This window comes from Peromyscus eremicus, chromosome 3 (genome assembly GCF_949786415.1).
Source record: "Peromyscus eremicus chromosome 3, PerEre_H2_v1, whole genome shotgun sequence".
Taxonomy (NCBI): Eukaryota; Metazoa; Chordata; class Mammalia; order Rodentia; family Cricetidae; genus Peromyscus; species Peromyscus eremicus.
This window is the reverse complement of record NC_081418.1, coordinates 131,657,169-131,675,141: the sequence shown is the minus strand read 5'-3', so window position 1 is coordinate 131,675,141 and position 17,973 is coordinate 131,657,169. Positions and strand designations below refer to the sequence as shown.

The following is a 17,973-nucleotide window of genomic DNA, read 5'->3' as shown; positions in this document are numbered from 1 at the left end:
CCTGACTGCCCAAGGTGAAACCCTGGCACATCTCAAGTGTTCAGCAAGCTCCTTTTCCCTTGGTTCCAGTGTCCGGAGTTCAGGACAGGGCTGAGTGCGACACCCTGTGAAGACGTGGAGGAAGAGTAGCAAGAGGGCTGACAGACTCCAGGTGGCCTGCTTCCCTTCATGACCACCGCGGAAGGGTGGGAGGTTACTTTGTGTGTCTCTCCTAACCCCTCGTTGTCCTGGGGCAGGGCAGACAAGCTCCCAGTCATTACCTCACCGCAAGGCCCTGTTTGCCAGAGCTGAGAGGAACTGCCTGGGTGGAGAGCTCCAGGCTAATTTTAGACTTGGAGACTCCCAGGCAGCTGGCCCGGCTGGGACAACTGGGGTCTGTGTCCTAGCAGGGAGCTGTGCCTATGGCTCTCCAGGTCTGCTTAGGGGGGCACGTTCCTGACTCAGCCTCTGTTGTAGAGAAAGCCTGAGGTAGGGTTCCTGTGTACCAAAGGTAGGCCCCGGAACCGCCACTTACTCCAGTCTCCTTTTTACTTGTGTTAAGATAGTTCCAGCTTTCTCATGCTGTGTCCAGGTGGCTTTGGAGACTAGAAACTACTAATATAGCGCCCCAAAGCGTGGGCCTTTGAGACTCCAAAAGCAGGCAGGAGGGGACATGAGAAGAGTGCACATCCAGGCTCCCACTCGTTACCGATCTGAGCATCTAATTGTGTATTTTTCTGTCTTTTTCCTTTTGGCACATATAGTAAATGGGGAAAAAAAAAGAAAGATTGGGTCACACATAGGGATACAGCCAGCTCCTTGCCTCTGCTCCCCCAGGTCCCAGGATTGGCTCCATTGTACTTTTACCCCCCATCTGAAGCCCACCAGTGAGCTGGGCACTCTGGTGGGGAAATCCCAGTGTTGTTCTCAGATATCATCTTGTCAACTTTCATCCCAGGGAACACTGGAAGGGAAGTCAGAAAGATGGAGCCTCTCTGGTTTTTTGTTTTGTTTGTAGACAGGGTTTCTCTGTGTAACCCCTGGCTGTCCTAGAACTCGCTCTGTAGACCAGGCTGGCCTTGAACTCACAGAGATCCACCTGCCTCTGCCTCCCAAGTGCTGGGATTAAAGGCGTGTACCACACCACCCATTGAACCTCTCCAGTTTTACAAACGAGAAAACAGGCCCAGAGAACTTTGTCCAGCCAAACCTGGTGCTTGTCTGTGATCCCTGCACTCTGGAGGCCAAGGTAGGAAGACTATGAGTTAGGGGTAAGTGTAGATTACACCTGTAGTGAGAACATCCCAGAACAAGAAAAAAGCCGGTTCTGGTTCTGCTCAAACAGCTACTCACACCCTCGTTCACCCAACTCCATCAGTTTATTTAGAGATGTGTGTAGGTCTCAGTATTTTGCCCTAGCTGGCTGCAAAGTCCTGGCCTCAGGCAAAACTCCTGTTTCAGTCGCTGAAGTACCTGGGACTATAGTCTATCACTCTGCACGCACCGTTTATCACTCTGCAGATACAAACAAAGATCAAAACTTGATGCTGGGAGCGTGGCCCAGTGGCTGAGTGCCGGTCTAGCATGCGTGACACCCTGGGTTGATCTCCAGCACTGCAAGCAGAATAAAACAGAACAAAAATCCAGAAAGCAGAGTGTTTGGGGAGGGGCCGTTTCTGGGAAGAGGGTTGGGAATTTGGGAATTTGAAGAGATGCAAAAAAGTTACAAAGTAATGTTATCTGGTTGGTAAGCAGAGGGGTAAGCCCCCGGGGTCATCCTGTCGGCCCTCTCGCTCTAGTTCTTCTGATGTATTTCTTTGCAAAAGTCGTGGAAAATTTGAGGACGTTCACAGGTTGGAGAAAGTGGTCTGGTTAGGTAAGGAGGAGAAACCTAAGTGAGAGGGAAAAGAAACGTAATTAGCAGGCAGGGTGCTAAGGGCTAGGCAGAGCCATATTAATAAGTCCGCCTGTGTGTGCTTGACACGTGAGCTCGATGGCCTTTCTAGTCTCGTTTACAGAGGACAGAACTGAAGTTCACAAAGGTCCCTCACCTTGTTCAAGGTGTCGTGTCGAATTGCCTGGGCGGTCAGCTGTGACTGCAGCTGTGGTGGAGGAAAATGAGGTGACAGAGGGGGCTGGTTGGGAGGGGGCTGGGCGGAAGGAAGGAGAATCCCTCACCTCTCCGAGCTTGTTTCTCAACTTACAAAATAGAGCTGTATTTTATTTCTCACTAATTTCTTACAAGTTATTCCTGACTTCAGAAATGATACGAGGAAGAAGAGAGTAGCATGGACTATTTAAAGGGTTGTCCATGAAACTTCAAAGGCAAAGAGGAAATGTCCTGTCTCGGATAACTGCAAAGTGAGGCTGCTGTGCCTATTTGTCTGCCTGACAAGACATTAGACGTTCTTTTAGAGAAGAAAGTGATAGATCAGAAGGTTGAATCTACATAAAGGCAGAGCACTGGAGCCTCAGTGAAGGTAAAATAAAAGCTTTTGTTTTTAGTTAGTTTAACTGATGTTAGGAATAACAGTGTATTTGACTCCACATACATACTTGTACTTGTGCATGCTTTTACATAAATAAAGTGAATGACAGCAGTAACACAAGCAATACGGGGGGGGGGGGGGAACTGGAGACATTTTATTCGTGGAAAGGCATAATTATAAGGGTCAGCATTGTTTAAAAGTGGATGTGGCCGGGCGGTGGTGGCGCACGCCTTTAATCCCAGCACTCGGGAGGCAGAGCCAGGCGGATCTCTGTGAGTTCGAGGCCAGCCTGGGCTACCAAGTGAGTCCCAGGAAAGGCGCAAAGCTACACAGAGAAACCCTGTCTCGAAAAACCAAAAAAAAAAAAAAAAAAAAAAAGTGGATGTGCGTTCATTGTAAATATATTTTGCAAACAGCAGGACACCACTCAGTGTAAGGAAAGAATGAAAGGTAGATGTGGGGACACAGGTCTGTGATGTCAGCACTTAAGAGGCACTGCTGTAATTTGAAGCCAGCCTGGCCTACATAGCAAGACCCTGTCTCAATCAAAAAAGGGACAGCGAGACGGCTCAGTCGGTAAATGTCCTCTGCACACGCATGAGGCCGTGAGTTCTGATCCTCAGCACCCATGTAAAAGCGGGGCTCAGTGGCACATGTGTTCAACCTCAGCACTGTGGAGACAGAGGTAGGAGGACCCTCTATCAATTAGCAGATAGCTGAATCATTCAGTGAGGGACCCTGCCTCAAAAAGTAAGGAAGATAACTGATTCATCCTCTGGGCTAGAATGGAATATTTGAAACTGCAGAAGGGGGCTGGGAGTAGTGGCACGTGATTCTAGTTGTAGTTTGAGGTAGGAGGCTCATGGGTTTGTGGCTAATCTTGGTTACCTAGTGAGTTTCAGGCCAATAAAACCCTGGTCAAAAAAAAAAAAAAGAAAGAAAAATTAAAAAGGAGGAAAAAACCCCATATAGTTATATAATGAAAAATAAAGCACTCTAATGTTGACTAAAGCAGAAATAGCTGCATTAATTTCAGATAGAGCAGATTGCAAAGTAAAGAAACTCATCAAGGATAAAGTGGAACAATACATAATGACAAAAGGCCAGTATTCTAAGAAGATGTGACAGCCCTTAAAGGCTATGTGCTTACTGGTGGTGTCAAAATACAGGAATCAGAAACTGATAGGCTGCAAAGAGAAATGAATGAGTCCATTGTTACAGTTGGAGACTTAACCCTTCTTTCAGAAATGCATCTATCCAGCAGGCAGAAAATCAGTGAAGACATAGTTGAACTCAGAAGCACCATCCATCAACTGGATATGATTGACAGCTGTAGACTGTATCATCCAGAAACAACACAGCACACATGCCTCTCAAGGAGGATTCAGCAAGATAATTCACATAAAGCACACCTTAACAATTTATGAGGCTACCATCATATATAACATCTGCTCTCAGGCCATATAGAATTAAACTAGAAGCCAGTTACAGAAAGATAACTGGAAAGTTTTCAAATATGCTGAGATTAAACAACAGACTTTCAAATTACACATGGATCAAAGGAGAAATGTCAAGAAAATTTTAAAATATTTTGAATAAAATGAAAATGAAACTTTAACTTACCGAAATTTCTGGGATACAGCAAAAGAAATACTTTGAGAGGAATTCGTGGCACCAAATGTGTAGATGAAAAGAAAATCCTGACGTGTATACTCTGTGCTCCCACCATATTGGAAGCTAGAAAGTGTAACACAAATCAAGTTCCAGGTAAGTAGAAAGAATACTGAAGGTTGGAGTAAAAGTCAGGGGAACTGAAGGCAGGAAAGAGAAAATCAACAAGTCCAGAAGCTGGTCCTTTGAAAATGTCAATAAAGTAGGTAAGCGTCTAACTCAGGCTCCCTAAGTAAACAGAGATGACAAATTCCTGACGTTCAGAATAAAAGAGGGTTGAAGAGCACATGCCTGACGGCGTTAGGAGGGCACTGAAAAGGACTGTGGATATGGCTCAGTGCTTGCCGGGCTAGCAGGAAGACCCAGATGGGGACCCCTAGCTCCCCGATAAAATCCGGACATGACAGCATGCATCTGTAAACTCCAGTGCTAGAAGCGGAGTAACAGACATGTGGATCACCCACCTGAAGTGTAGGGAGTGTCTGTGGGTCAGCTAATTTACCTGAAATGGCAGGTTCCAGGTTCAGGGAGAAACCCCGTCTCGAAAAATAAGATGGCAGTTGAGAGATGGGCTCACCTATTAAGAGCACTTGCTGCTTTTCCAGAGGACCTAAGTTCAGCTCCCAGTACCCACATCGGGGAACTCACAATTGCCTGTAACTCCAGCTCCAAGGCTTCTGATGCCTCTGGCCTCCAAGGGCACTGTACTCATGTGCATATACCCAGATTCAGACATACAAAAATATACATAATTACAAATGTTTTGTTTTGAGACAGGGTCTCTCTACATAGCCCTGGCTGCCCTGAACTCATTATGTAGTTCAAGGCTGACCTCACAGAGATCCACTTGCTTCTGCCTCCCTAGTGCTGGGATTAAAGGTGTGTGCCACCATACCCAGCAATACAATAAACCTTTAAAGAAGAATATGTACAGTTCTGTGCCCATAAATACAGAATACGCTAATATGTGAGAAGAACTAGATCATCTGAATAAGCTGTAATAGATATGTAGATCATCTGTTAAAGACACTGAGTCAATAACCCAGAATGAAAAGCACCAGCCCCAGGTTGGTGATATGTAAAGACATTGAGTCAATAATTTAAAGACATAACCTAGAACAAGAAGCACCAGCCCCAGGTTGGTGATAAATAGGACCAGACATTTAAGGAAGATTCCAGCTTCTGGAAAACAGAAGCAGAGGGAACACTTGCTTATCTCTTCCTGTGGGGCCAGCATCACACCAATCTCTAAACCAAGACATAACACAAAAAACACAAGTGAGGAGAATCTAAACTCCTACAACTCGATCAAGAATATAAAAACTCAGCCTTTAATCCCAGTACTTGGGAGGCAGAGCCAGGCCGATCTCTGTGAGTTCAAGGCCAGCCTGGTCTACAGGGTGAGATCCAGGACAGGAACCAAAACTACACAGAGAAACCCTGTCTTGAAAAACCAAAATAAATAAATAAATAAATAAATAAATAAATAAATAAATAAATAAATAAATAAATAAATAAATATTAAAAACTCTGCAGTTACCATCACACCTAACAGTGTGAAGCAGAAAGGTTTCCCACTCACATCAAGAACTTTAAAGCATTGAAACCTCCTTCCCTAGCCCTTTGTCCTAGAAGTCCTAGCTAATGGGATAAGACAAGACAAGGAAATAAAAGGTGTAATGGATGGCCAGGAAGAAATAATGTTCATTGTTCACAAATTCCAGGATAGCTGATGTAGAGGTGAGAAGGATTCCAGAAACTACTAAGGTGAGCAAGGCTGCAGAGCACAAAGTAATATGACTGTCAATCACATTTTTCCCTTTTTGAGCCAGGTTTGCTGGCCTTGCTATGGAGATCAGGTTGGCTTCTGTCTCCCAAGTGCTGGGATTATAGGCGTGCACCGCCATGATCAGCTGCAGTCTTCTTAATTACTCAACAATGAACAAAGGAAATTTGAGATTAAAAACACATTAAGGTTTATGTTATCACTTGTCTAAAATGAAATATTTAAGTATAGATACAAAGAACATGTATAAGATCTATATGAGGAAAATGTTTAAACTAAGATAAAAAGAAGTAAATTGATTTTCTATGTTTGTAGATAAGCCAATGTCACTCCTTTTCTTGGGTCTCCTATCCAGCCATAAAAAATCTTGCCTATTTTATCTTCACAATGACCATGTTAATTTGGAATCTTTTTGTCTTCTGTCTCCCTCTCTCTCTATTTCAGTGTGTGTGTGTGTGTGTGTGTGTGTGTGTGTGTGTGTTACTGAGGATTGAATCTAGGACCTGGGATAGTTGCTCTATCCCTAGGATAGATGCTCACCCCTGTCTTATTTTTATTTTGGGACAGGGTCTCACTAAATTGCCCAGGCAGGCCTTGAACTTGTGGATCCTTTTGACCCACCACACGCATAGTTGAGATTTCAGTCTATGCCACCAGACCCAGCAGAATCCCGATACCTTCTTACCTGAGTCTCTGTAAATAGCTGAAATGTTCTAGCCTCTCCTTCTGTCCTCAGGATCATTTTTATTTTCTGTGTATGGGTGTTTTGCCTGCATGCATATCTGTGCACCACTTGCATGCCTGGTACCTGTGGAGGCCAGAAGAGGGCATCGGATCCCTTGAACTACAGACGGTTGTGAGCCACCGTGTGGGTGCTGAGAATCAAACCCAGGCCTCTGGCAGGGAAAGCTGTGCTCTAAACCTCTGAGCATCTCTCCAGCTGGCTGCGGGTGTTGCTGAGGAGGCGTAGCGTTTGACTCCTTCAGAGGCTCTGGTGCAGCTCCCTGCTGCTGTTGAAGATGCTGCTACTGTCGCTACAACACAGCTGTTGACTGTCTCTCACACCTAAGCAGGCTGACTGTAGGTGAACACTTGACAAACACCATATTCACACGCTAGCACGTGTGGGAACATGGTTTAAACCATCGTGGCCAACGCTCCAGTCTACTTGCTGTATCTTGAGAGAGTTTTCTGAAATAAGGGTTTCTTCATGTTAGAGGCCCTGGGTAGTGCTAGAAGCAGGGACATTGGAAAAGGAGTATACAGGACCCACAGAGCTGCCATTTTGAGAAGCGCTAGCTGGTTTGAGAAGCCAGGGATAAGGTGGCCAGAGTGGACTACAGGGCATCTGAAGGTGGCAGAGGGGGAAAGTCGGTGGATGGGCAGCAATTCCTGATCAAAGCGGTGACAGGTGAACATCCGGAGTCCTCTGTGTGGTGGGAGCAGTGTGAGAAGCTCTTGGCTCTTTTGGCATAGGAACTAGGAAATCCGAGGATGCAAAGGTCATCTAGCATTTTGGTTGGCTTCTGACTGTGCCACAAATGTCATAATTGTCATGCACGCCTTTGTAGGACATCTCTTATGACTCTTTGTCAAGTAAATTTTATTTTTCCTTCATAGGTTAAGTAAACTAAGGTTGAGAAAGGTTAAGTGACATGTCTCAGGATTCACAGTCACACTAAATGCATTCTACCTGACTTCTTCTAATTGCTTGGGTGTGTTGCCTTCCGAAATGGTTTGTGTTGGGACTCACCTGTGGAAGGCTTTTCTGTTGCTCTTTAGAGGTTTCTCATTTATTTCCTGTAACTCTAGTACTTTCTCCTAGTCCTCAGTCACTTGGCTTTTTTGTTTTGTTCTTTTGAGACAGGGTTTCAGGTAGCCCAGGCTGACTTCCAATTTGCTATGTATCCAAGGATGACCCTGAACTTCTGATCCTCCTGCCTCTACTTCCAGAGTGCTGGGATTAGAGGCATGTGGCAGTTGTGTTAGGTTTAGCAGTTCTGAGGATCCAACCCGGGGCCACTGCATGCTAAGCCAGAATTCTGTCAACTAAGCTGTATCTTTATCCTGGCTTTTTGTTGCTTTATGTTATTGTTTGTTTTGAGAGAGGTTCTCACTCTGTAGCCTAGACTGGCCTGGAACTCTTGATGTATCCAGATTGTTCTCATATTTGTGGTAATCCCTTTTGCCTCAGCCTCTGGAGTGCTGGGATTACAGGTCTGAGCCACCACACCTGGCTCATCCTGATTTTTGAAGTGAGTTTTAATGTAGCTGGCCAATGCCTGTTTTCCAAATGCTCCTGCTGAAGTAAGAAAGTTAAAGGTCTTTTTTTTTTTTTTTTTTTAAATGAACTGATGTTCCCCTTCGTGGTTCATTGCCTTGTGACTGGTATTCTCTCCATAGTCAGTAGATTGCCAAATGCTCACAAGTAACTGTGAGGGCAAATGGAAGGTTTCCCACACGGTCTGAAATGGGCGAGTAACTATGATTAGCAGCGAAGGATGTCATGGCCACAATGTGCATACTGACTAACCTGAATGTCTCACCAGTCTTAGGGAGAGGTGTAGAGATATTCCTGTGAGTCTAACTTGACATTTTTGTCTTCCTCTCACTGCTAGTTTTTTGAGACAGGGTTTCTCTGTTTAATAGTCCTGACTGTTCTAGAACTCGATTTGTAGACCAGGCTGGCCTCGAACTCACAGAGATTCACCTGCCTCTGCCTGCCAAGTGCTGGGATTTAAAGGCGTGCGCCACCACTGTGCAGAAAGTTAAAGGTCGTACTGTAGGCCTCTACAAGTAGTAGGTGAGCTATGGTACCTGTGAGCTTGCTTCTATTTTCGGCTCAAGGTGTACCCACTGGGATTCCAGGCCCATGCTCAGGGCCACTGGGCACAGCTGTGCAGGTTGTATTCTCCACAGATGTCCCTCCTCCTGGGGATGAGTGAGAACTGTAATTCGGTGTAAGTTCTGTGTACCGAGCAGCATGTCTGTGCAGAAGCCCAGAGACGCTCTTGGGGTAGGTGGCCTTGACTCTTCTGGAGCAGCTCAGAGTTAGTTCTCTTGCTCTTGCCTAGCATTCCTCTCATGTTCAGAGGAGGCATCTCTGGGAAATAATGGGAACCCGCCACTCACTGTCTCACCTTCCAAAGACTGACAGATTGCTGAGCCTGGCGACCCGAGTTTGATCCCACGTGTTGGAAAGAGACAGCTGACTGTTACAAGTTGTCCTCTACCTCCACACACATCTGGTACATATCTCCCCGCACCCCATGATAATAAATAAAAATGTCCAAGTCTAAATGAATGAGTGGGGAACGGGCACTGCTTGGCCTCCGCCCCTCTTTTATATATGGTTATGGACACTGTTTTTCCACTTCGCTCTACTTCTCAAGAGCAAGTAGAGATGGTAGTTTTGTGTAAGGTTTTCTGAATGTTAAATGTTGCCTCAGATTATCTAAAGCACCGTGAGTTCTGAGGAGATTTGTAGCTCCAAAATTAAGGTTATGCTCTCTAGCAGGTATATAAACTTTTAAGAGAAGCAATTTAAATATTATTCTCAGGCCAGGCATAGTGGAGCAAACCTTTAATCCCAGCACTAGGAACCAGAGGCAGGTGGATCTCTGTGAGTTCAAGACCAGCTTGGTCTACAAATCGAGCTCAAGGACAGCCAGAGCTCAAAGAACAAAACAAAACAAAATGTGGCACGCACTAGATGAAGACCCCCTATATTGACCTCTAGCCTCCTGCGTGCACCCAGACATACCTGCATACACAGGCGTATACCACCACCCCTACACCCCCCACCCCGGCCACTCACACCTTATCCTTCTCTTGTCAAAGATAAACAAAAGCTCATGAGCAGACTTAATTTCAAGCTTTATGGAAGAAGGCAAAAGAGTCTGACAACTTAAATGGTGCTTGTGCCACATATGGTGGTTTCTGCCATGTCTTTTAGGTGAATCAGGGCTGTCTATAAAAGCTCTAGTATTTCTGGGCGGTGGTGGTGCACACCTTTAATCCCAGCACTCGGGAGGCAGAGGCAGGTGGATCTTTGTGAGTTCGAGGCCAGCCTGGGCTACAGAGCGAGATTCAGGAAAGGCGCAAAAGCTACACAGAGAAACCCTGTCTCGAAAAACCAAAAAAAAAAAAAAAAAAACCAAGAAAAAAAAAAAACCCTCTAGTATTGATAGTGTAAGAGGGGATGCACTAACTGACCAGGACAAAAGACAGTGGTAGGAGTGTATGCGTTAGGTGTGGACATTCAGCGTATGTACTGAAGTGATCGCATTACTTACACTAACCAATTGATGGATGCTCAATGGTTGCTTTGAATTCTTTCGTTGCCCATCCCTGGATCCTCGAGCCTTCATATCAACACAAAGCAACGCCTGGGTAATATCTGTTTTCAGGGGTCAGTGTCCATGCTGTGGTGCTGGGTAGGGACTTTGAACGCAGTCTTGGATGAAACTGAACGTCAAGCCTGACTCCTTCCCAGGTGGAATGATCCTTAATAAGTAACTTAAGCTAGGAAGCTTAATTTTCTTTATCCTTAAAATAGAGATCGACACTGCCAATATTTTGAAGGGCAGTTATGAAGAGGATATGTGGATATGATTAATTCCACACCTTCATCAAGGAAGCATCATCCATTTATATATGGGGATTGAACCCAGGGTCTTGTGCATGCCTAAAAAGTGTCCTGCCACTGAGCTATTCCTGACTTACCTTGTCTTTTACGCAGAGGCTTAGGGGCAGAGGATTGCTCGGTGACGTAGCCTACTGGTCCCCAAAGTTGTCGATGTCCATTTAGCTGCTAGTGAACTGCCAAGCAAGCCCGGGACATCCTAACTCAGCAGCTCTGGGTGGGGCCCAGGAATCCTAATTACCAATCCGATTTTGATGATCTCCGTGGACCGGTGACTTTGGGAGCCATCCTGTTCTGTCAGGGGCAGAGCTGGTCCCTTCTGTCACTGCCACCTTTTCATTTAGAGCAGTGGCTCTCAACCTTCCTAACGAGGTGACTCTTGAGTACAGTTCCTTGTGTTGTGGTGACCTCCCCAACCATAAAATTATTTTGTTGCTACTTCATAACTGTAATTCCGTTACTGCTATGAATTGTAACATTAAATACCTGATATGCAGGATATCTGTCTGGTATGGGACGCCTGTAGGGGTCATTACCCACAGATTGAGAACCACTGACTGAGACTATGCTGTAGGCAACGTGGTCCTTCTGGCAGGAACTCAGCGCAGGAGGGACTGTTGGACTAATGAATGCTTCTGAAGCAGCTGGGTAGGCCCCACCCTTTAGAGACCTGTCCCATGCCCTCAGAGGGAGCTAGGTCCCCCTAAGGCTAAGAGCACAGGGTAGAGGAGACTGCAGGCCAGGCCTCTTGGGCTGCATGGTAAACAAACAGGTGTGGCTTGGGTTTCCTGATCAGGATGGGGAGATCTGCTATAGGCTGATGAGCTTGTCCATCACATTCCCTAGGACACAGACCCAGTAGGGGGCTGACCTGTGTGTGCCACCTGTTGACAGGGCTTTCTGTGTCCTAAGCTGAGCCCGGCTCCTTCTGGCCTCTAGGTGTCAGGTGCTCTGCCCTGCTGCAGCTGTCACGGGTGAACCCTCTGCTGCTTGGCAGCCATGGTCAGTGCTTCCTTACTACACTCCGGGGCCTCCCTTGGGGGGAAACTATTTGATTACAGACAGAGGTAACGTTCCTGGCATTGCATCCCAAATGATAAGGACATGGATGATAGGGAGATAGTGCTGGAAGACATGGGAAGAAATGTGTTGGCACACACCTATCACCCAGGACCGATGCAGAAGGATCTCTGTGAGTTTAAGGCCAGCTTGGTCTACATAGCGAGTTTCAGGCAGTGAGACCTTGTTTCAAGACGGGTGAACATGAACATATGAAAAGAAAGGAAACTAGTAAGGGGAAAAGAAAGTGTAAAGACTGAGAAAGAGAGGGGCCAAGAAGGATATATGTAAGGCAGGTGAAGCCAGATTTGGATGGCAGGCCTGGAGGATGGGGCTTAGTAGTAGATTGCTTACCTCGAACGTGCAAGACCCTAGCTGACAACCTCAGGGTGACAATGAGGAAGTCAGATGATCCTTGCCATTGTTTTACTGTGGTTGTGACATCCTTGTGACATGGCATCCTTGATCACCCTGTTTGGTTAAACGAGTTCCTGGGTAGGAAACCCGACCAATAAAGTAGAAAGTTTTGGACTTGCATTCCCAGCCAGGGTTTCCCAGCAGTGAGATCCCAGGGATTGTGGGGTGTGTGCACATGACTCACCTGACCGCAAGACTTCCCAGGTTTACAGCCCTGAATACCTGTTCCTTTTCACTTACACACCTATCACCACTTAGCAACCACACCCTACAGTCTCCCTGCTCTCTGCTTTCTCCACCGCCAGGCAAGGGCTGCCACTCATACCCTCTCCCCTCAGATCGCCTCCTCCCTGCTGCTGCTGCGGCATTTCCTAAGAGCCAGAGTCCTCTGCGATCGGCTGACAAATCCTCCCTGGGCTCTCGTACAAAGCCTTTTTCCTGTCTGTGTCTCAGATTTCCGACCTATAAAGTGAACCTCGGGCTCACTCCTTGCCGTGTGGAGCTGTGAATGAGGTCTGTTTCTTGTCAGATGAGAGATGCCACAGTGAGATCCACACAGACCCTTCTCTCTCTTTCACTCTACCTGCCCTCCTGCCCCAAGGCCTGCCTCTCCCCTCTTACTATTTACCATACAGATAAGAAAGTCGTGTAGGTCTGTGAACCCCGAAGACCTCACTTTGCAGATCCACCAGCCTCTTACAATCTTCATCTCACCCACTCCTACCCTAGTAGAAACTGCGGAACACCTCCTTCCATCCTTGAAGAAGCAGAAATGTAGCACGTGCTCAGGGAAAAGGAAATTCAGCCTGGGGTGTAGCGCTTGCGTAGATGTTCAAGGTTCTGAGTTCTGTCTGCAGCACCGTAGAAAGAGAAAAGAAAACCTAACATTATAGACTAGAGTTTAGGTTAGACATAAAAGCCGCTCATTTCTGCCAGGTGGTAGTGGTGCACGCCTTTAATCCCAGCATTTGAGAGGTAGAGGCAGGCAGAGCTCTGTTCGAGGCCAGCCTGGTCTACAGAGCAAGTTCCAGGACAGCCAGGGCTACATACAAAGAAACCCAGTTTTGAAAAAACAAACAAAAAGTCGCTCATTTCACACACCAAGCGCAGTGGGAGCAGCCATGGCCGACAGTCCTGTGTAGGAGCTGTTACTATGGCAGCTGGAGGCAGCTAATGGTGGCCTAGACGGTGCAGCGGAGCTGACTATGCAGGGCATGGAGCACCAGGTGGTGGTGGGTGCAGTGAAGAGCCCACAGGCTCTGGGTGAGGTCACTGAGGCTGAGCTTCCTTCCACCAAGTGCTGGGAGCTCACTACTGAGGATGAGGAGATGGCCTGGGAGGGCAGCCATGAGGCCCATGTGTTTTGAAGCATTCCTCTTGAAGGCTTGGTGCAGAGTGAGCTTATGCAACTGTCCAGATGAGCAAGATGGGCTTCAGCAAGGCCATGTCCAACAAGTGGATCCAAGTGGACAAGAGTGTAGTCCATGGGCCCTGGGTGTTCCAAGTGGTGGACAGCGTAGAGGATGAAATACACAGGCAGGTATGGCTGGTCCAGGCAGGCCAGCCTGAGAGGCTGCCTGAAAAGGAATGAGCTCAGGAAGAGGAAGCTGCTGACTGAAGTGATCCTGAAAACCTACTGGGTGAGCCAGGGCGGGGCCTTCAGCACAAGTGCGTCCAAGTGGGAGGCAGAGCTGAGCCCAGAGATGATCTCCAGCGGCTCCTGGAGGGACCGGCCCTTCAGGCCCTACAGCTTCTCTGCCCGAGGTGTGCTCTCAGAGAGTGGCCACCTTCTCCCCTTGCTCATGGTCCTCTCCCAGTCTGGCAGATCTTCCTGGAGATGGGGTTCTCTGAGATACCTACAGACAACTTCAGTGAGAGCTCCCTCTGGAACTTGGATGAGTTCTTCCAGCCTCAGCAGCACCCGGGACGTGACCAATACGACACATTCTTCCTGTGAGAGCTGGCTGAGGCTCTGTAGCTCCTAATGGACTACATCCGGCGGGTGAAACAGACCCACTCCTAGGGCAGCTATGGCTCACAGGGCTGCAAGTATACCTGGAAGCTAGATGAGGCTGGGAAAAATCCACTTCACACACACCACAGAAGCCAGTGCCTGCACCCCTTACGGCTTAACCCAGAAGGAACCCTTCACACCAGCAAGCACTTCTCCATTGATCATGTGTTCCAGAATGAGATGCTGGACGCCACACACCTGGCCAAGTTCTACCAGATCAAGGGGTGTGATAACCAACCACGGGCTCACCCTGGGTCACCTCATGGGTGTGCTGAGGAGTTCTTCACCAAGCTGGTGATCACCCAGGTGTGCTTCAAGCCAGCCTACCACTCTTACTAGAGCCCAGCATGGAGGTGCTCGGCTACCACCAAGGTCTAAAGAAGTTGGGTAGGAGTTGGCAACTCTGGGGTCTTTTGCCCTGAGATGCTCCTGCCCATGGGGCTCCCTGAGAATGTATCTGTTATGGTTCAGTGATCCTGCTGCTCTTTGAGAGAGGGAGGGAGGGAGGAGAGGTGGCTGGTCTGCCCTCAGAGAGCTCAAGGTTTGCCTGGGGAGAGAAGCCAAGCTCTACCCAGTGGAGCTGAAGTGGAGATGCTGAGCCCAGGGGCAGGCCTTAGGGACAGTGTATTAGGAAGGCCCAAGAAGGGAGCCCAGGGGAGGATGTGGAATTGTACAGCTGGGTAGTAGTAGAAGAAGGAAACTGTGGACCAGCTTCTCTGGGCTCCCATAGGATACTTGGAAGCATGGCCTCATCTGCTCACTCTTCCCCAGGTCTCCACTGACAGGTTGTGATCCAGTCTGCCTCAGTGGTTCTCAGGAAGTTTTTCCCATGCTCCTTTCTGTAGCGGCTTGTGAGGCCCAGTTTCAGGCAGGAACACCTAAGCTGAGGAAGACAATGTGAGCCTCAAAAGTAGCAAAGCTCAGAGTCAGACTCGGTTCCTGTGGTGCCAGTGCCCACCCTCTGAGTCAGGGCTCTTTCTCTGGGGCGTTGGTCAGCCTCATTAGGCCACTCAGGGATGATCATTAGGTGTGGCCCATTTCTTTATGCTCCTGAATATTTTGTCAGAATGACATTACAAACTGCCTCCTTTTGTTCAGTGGCGCAAACCTGAAAGTTGAGCAGGCAGCTTCCAGAGGGTGAGATTTTTATGTCACATCCCACTATAAGCAGAGTTAGTTAAGGAGAAAAAACTACGGGAAGATGAAGTGACCACACAAGGCCAAATTGTTGTTGTTGTTGTTTTTAAGCACAATAGACTGAATTAATTTTATTAATATGCACAACAAATTTTTGAATGGTGACTTCATGATGCTTTCCTCTTAAAGATGGTACAAAAATGCTGAGATGTCTACATACTTGAGATGCTTGCTTGACGAGATTCTTCAGCGGCAGTTTGATAGGAGATTTCATCGTCTAGGTGGGGAGGACGTGCTGACAGGCTGCTGTCCGCACCGGTGGTATTTTGAGCACCTCCTGACAAACGGGGCAGCAGAGATCATCTTTCATGCAGGATGGGGCCACCAAGAGCTCCTCTGTGAGGAGGAGCTGGGCAAAGTGATGAAGTGGTGGAGGTGGTGGCCCTGCGCCTGACTCCCTGAGGACACCCGGAGCGGGAAGGACAAGGCCAAATGTAAGAAAACAAAATAGTGCTCCCATCCCACTGAGGGAAGGATGATAATCCTCCTCCTCTTCCCCTTTCTCCTATCCCCTTAGCCATAAGCTGGGGGAGACAGTCTCTGATACCCCCGTCCCTTTTTATAGAGAGGTCTTCCCGTCTCTTGGATAGGAAGTCTTGATTTTATAAAGTATGTAGCAGATTGAAAGTTGTGAGGAAGAAAAAAAATGTCAATAAAAGGAAGGAAAGAAAGCCAGAGAAAGGATGAGTCTGGGAAGGGAAACAACAGTACAGGAGGAGGGGACTTCTAGAGAAGGCTGCAGTGGCCTCTGGTCTGGGAGCGCTGACACTCACAGCCACCCAGAAGCTGCCAGAAGGCCTCGGTGGGGATTAGGGGTATGCCAGTTCCAGTTGAGGAATCATGGCAGTGGGAAGGGAAGGGTGGTCTGCTGCCCTCACAGTAGACGTGATGTGAGCTGAGGTAAAGACGAGCACCCAGACCTGGACAGAGCTGGTGTCTGCCTGCTCTGTGCATTCCCCTCTGTGCCAAGTATGATCTGATGGAGTTGTGCACCTGATGTGTGCATAGGCAGGAATGGAGTTCAGACTGTTAATGCTAAGTCAGTTTTCCAGATCCCTGTTTTTGGAAACTAATAAGCAGAGTGGTGTAGTTAGAATTCTAAATGGTCTTATTAAATAAGAAACACAGAGCCAAATGAAGAGTTAAAAGTTCAGAGATCGAGCAGTAGCCAAGAGCTAAGACCACCTTATCTTACCCCTCGCTGTCGTCACTTCCCCTGAGAGACCTTCTTCCTGTGTCCTTTTTATTGCCTTTCTGTTCTGCCTTCTCATTGGTTCTAAACCCAACCACATGACTTCTACATCACTGCCTGTCTATACAGACCTCCAGGTCTCTATGGTTGGTACTGGGATTAAAGGCGTATGTCACCATGCTGGCTATGTCCTTGAACACACAGAGACTCTGCCTGCCATGTGATAGGATTAAGGGCATGTGCTACCACTACCAGACTTCTGCTTAATGGCTTGCTCTTAGCTCTGATCCCCAGGCAACTTTATTAACATACAAATAAAATCACATTTCAGCACAAATAAAATATCACCATAGAACAGGTTTGAAGTGGGGTCCCCTCTTCCCCTAACCTCAAATCACACATTAGAAAGTATATCTAATATATGCACCCGGGTGCGTCTGACATTTACCATGCAGGCTGCCTTTCTGTTTGAACTCCACTCTCTTCTAATTACTGCATAGCTGTTGTTTACTTACTAGTTTATACTGTATCAATTTATGTCTGATGCATATAAATCTATCACAGAAGTGCTAAATTTAGCCAATTAGTGTATTTGTGACTTCACACCATTTTGTGTGTGTATGTGTGTGTGTGTGTGTGTGTGTGTGTGTGTGTGTGGTTGAGCACCAAACACCCACTCCTGGAGAATATTCTTGGAGAATATTTTGGACTAGGGTATATCTTAGTGGTAGATTGCTTACATGAGGCCCTGGGTTTGCTCTCCAGCAACACACACACACACACACACACACACTCTAATATAGTGACTGTGTTATTAAATCTTCTATTTCTTTTCTTCTTTTTGTTTTTGTTTTGTTTTATTTTGTTTTTAAGATAGGGTTTCTTTGCTTAGACTTGGCTTTCCTGGAACTCTCTCTGTAGACCAGGCTGGCCTCAATCTTACAGAGATCCGCCTGCCTCTGCCTCCCAAATTCTGGGATTAAAATTGTGCACCACCACCTCCAGCTTTTCTATTTCTTTTATAGTGGTCTGCCCTCAAATCCAGAATCTCCCTCCTTCCTCAAATGCCCTCTGTTCACAGGCAGTCTTTATGAGGAACTCACTACCATTGATATGTAATGACTGAATTATTTTGTCAGCTCTGAGGTGACTTGAATTTTAACTTTGTTTCTTGAAGGAGTTAATGTCTAGTGGATGAATAAAAGGGTGGATGGACACCAAGCTGATCTCACCTAAAGAAATGACAGCAAGTAGGACATGATGACGCACGCTTTTAATCCCAGCGCTCGGGAGGCAGAGAGGGTGGATCTCTGTGAGTTGGAGGCCAGCCTGGGCTACAGAGGAAGGAAGAAGGAAGGAAATAACAACAGCAGCACAGCGGCTCTCCTGACCCCCCTTTCCTCTGATCTTCATCGTTGGGCTAGGCTACCCCCCCACCCCATTGGAGAAGTTTTTCTTTTTCTTTCTCCCTTTCTAGTTTTAATTTTTTATTTTTTGAGAACGGCTTTGAATGAACCCCAGTTC

At 47.1% G+C, this 17,973-nt stretch overlaps 1 protein-coding gene and 1 pseudogene across 1 annotated transcript in view; both read left to right on the top strand.

Moving 5' to 3' along the window:
- The window catches only part of B4galnt3 (beta-1,4-N-acetyl-galactosaminyltransferase 3), a 106,530-nt gene that overhangs the window by 19,811 nt on the left and 68,746 nt on the right, over positions 1 to 17,973 (top strand). The window lies entirely within an intron of this gene.
- On the top strand, positions 13,168 to 14,534 carry LOC131905571 (phenylalanine--tRNA ligase alpha subunit-like; annotated as a pseudogene).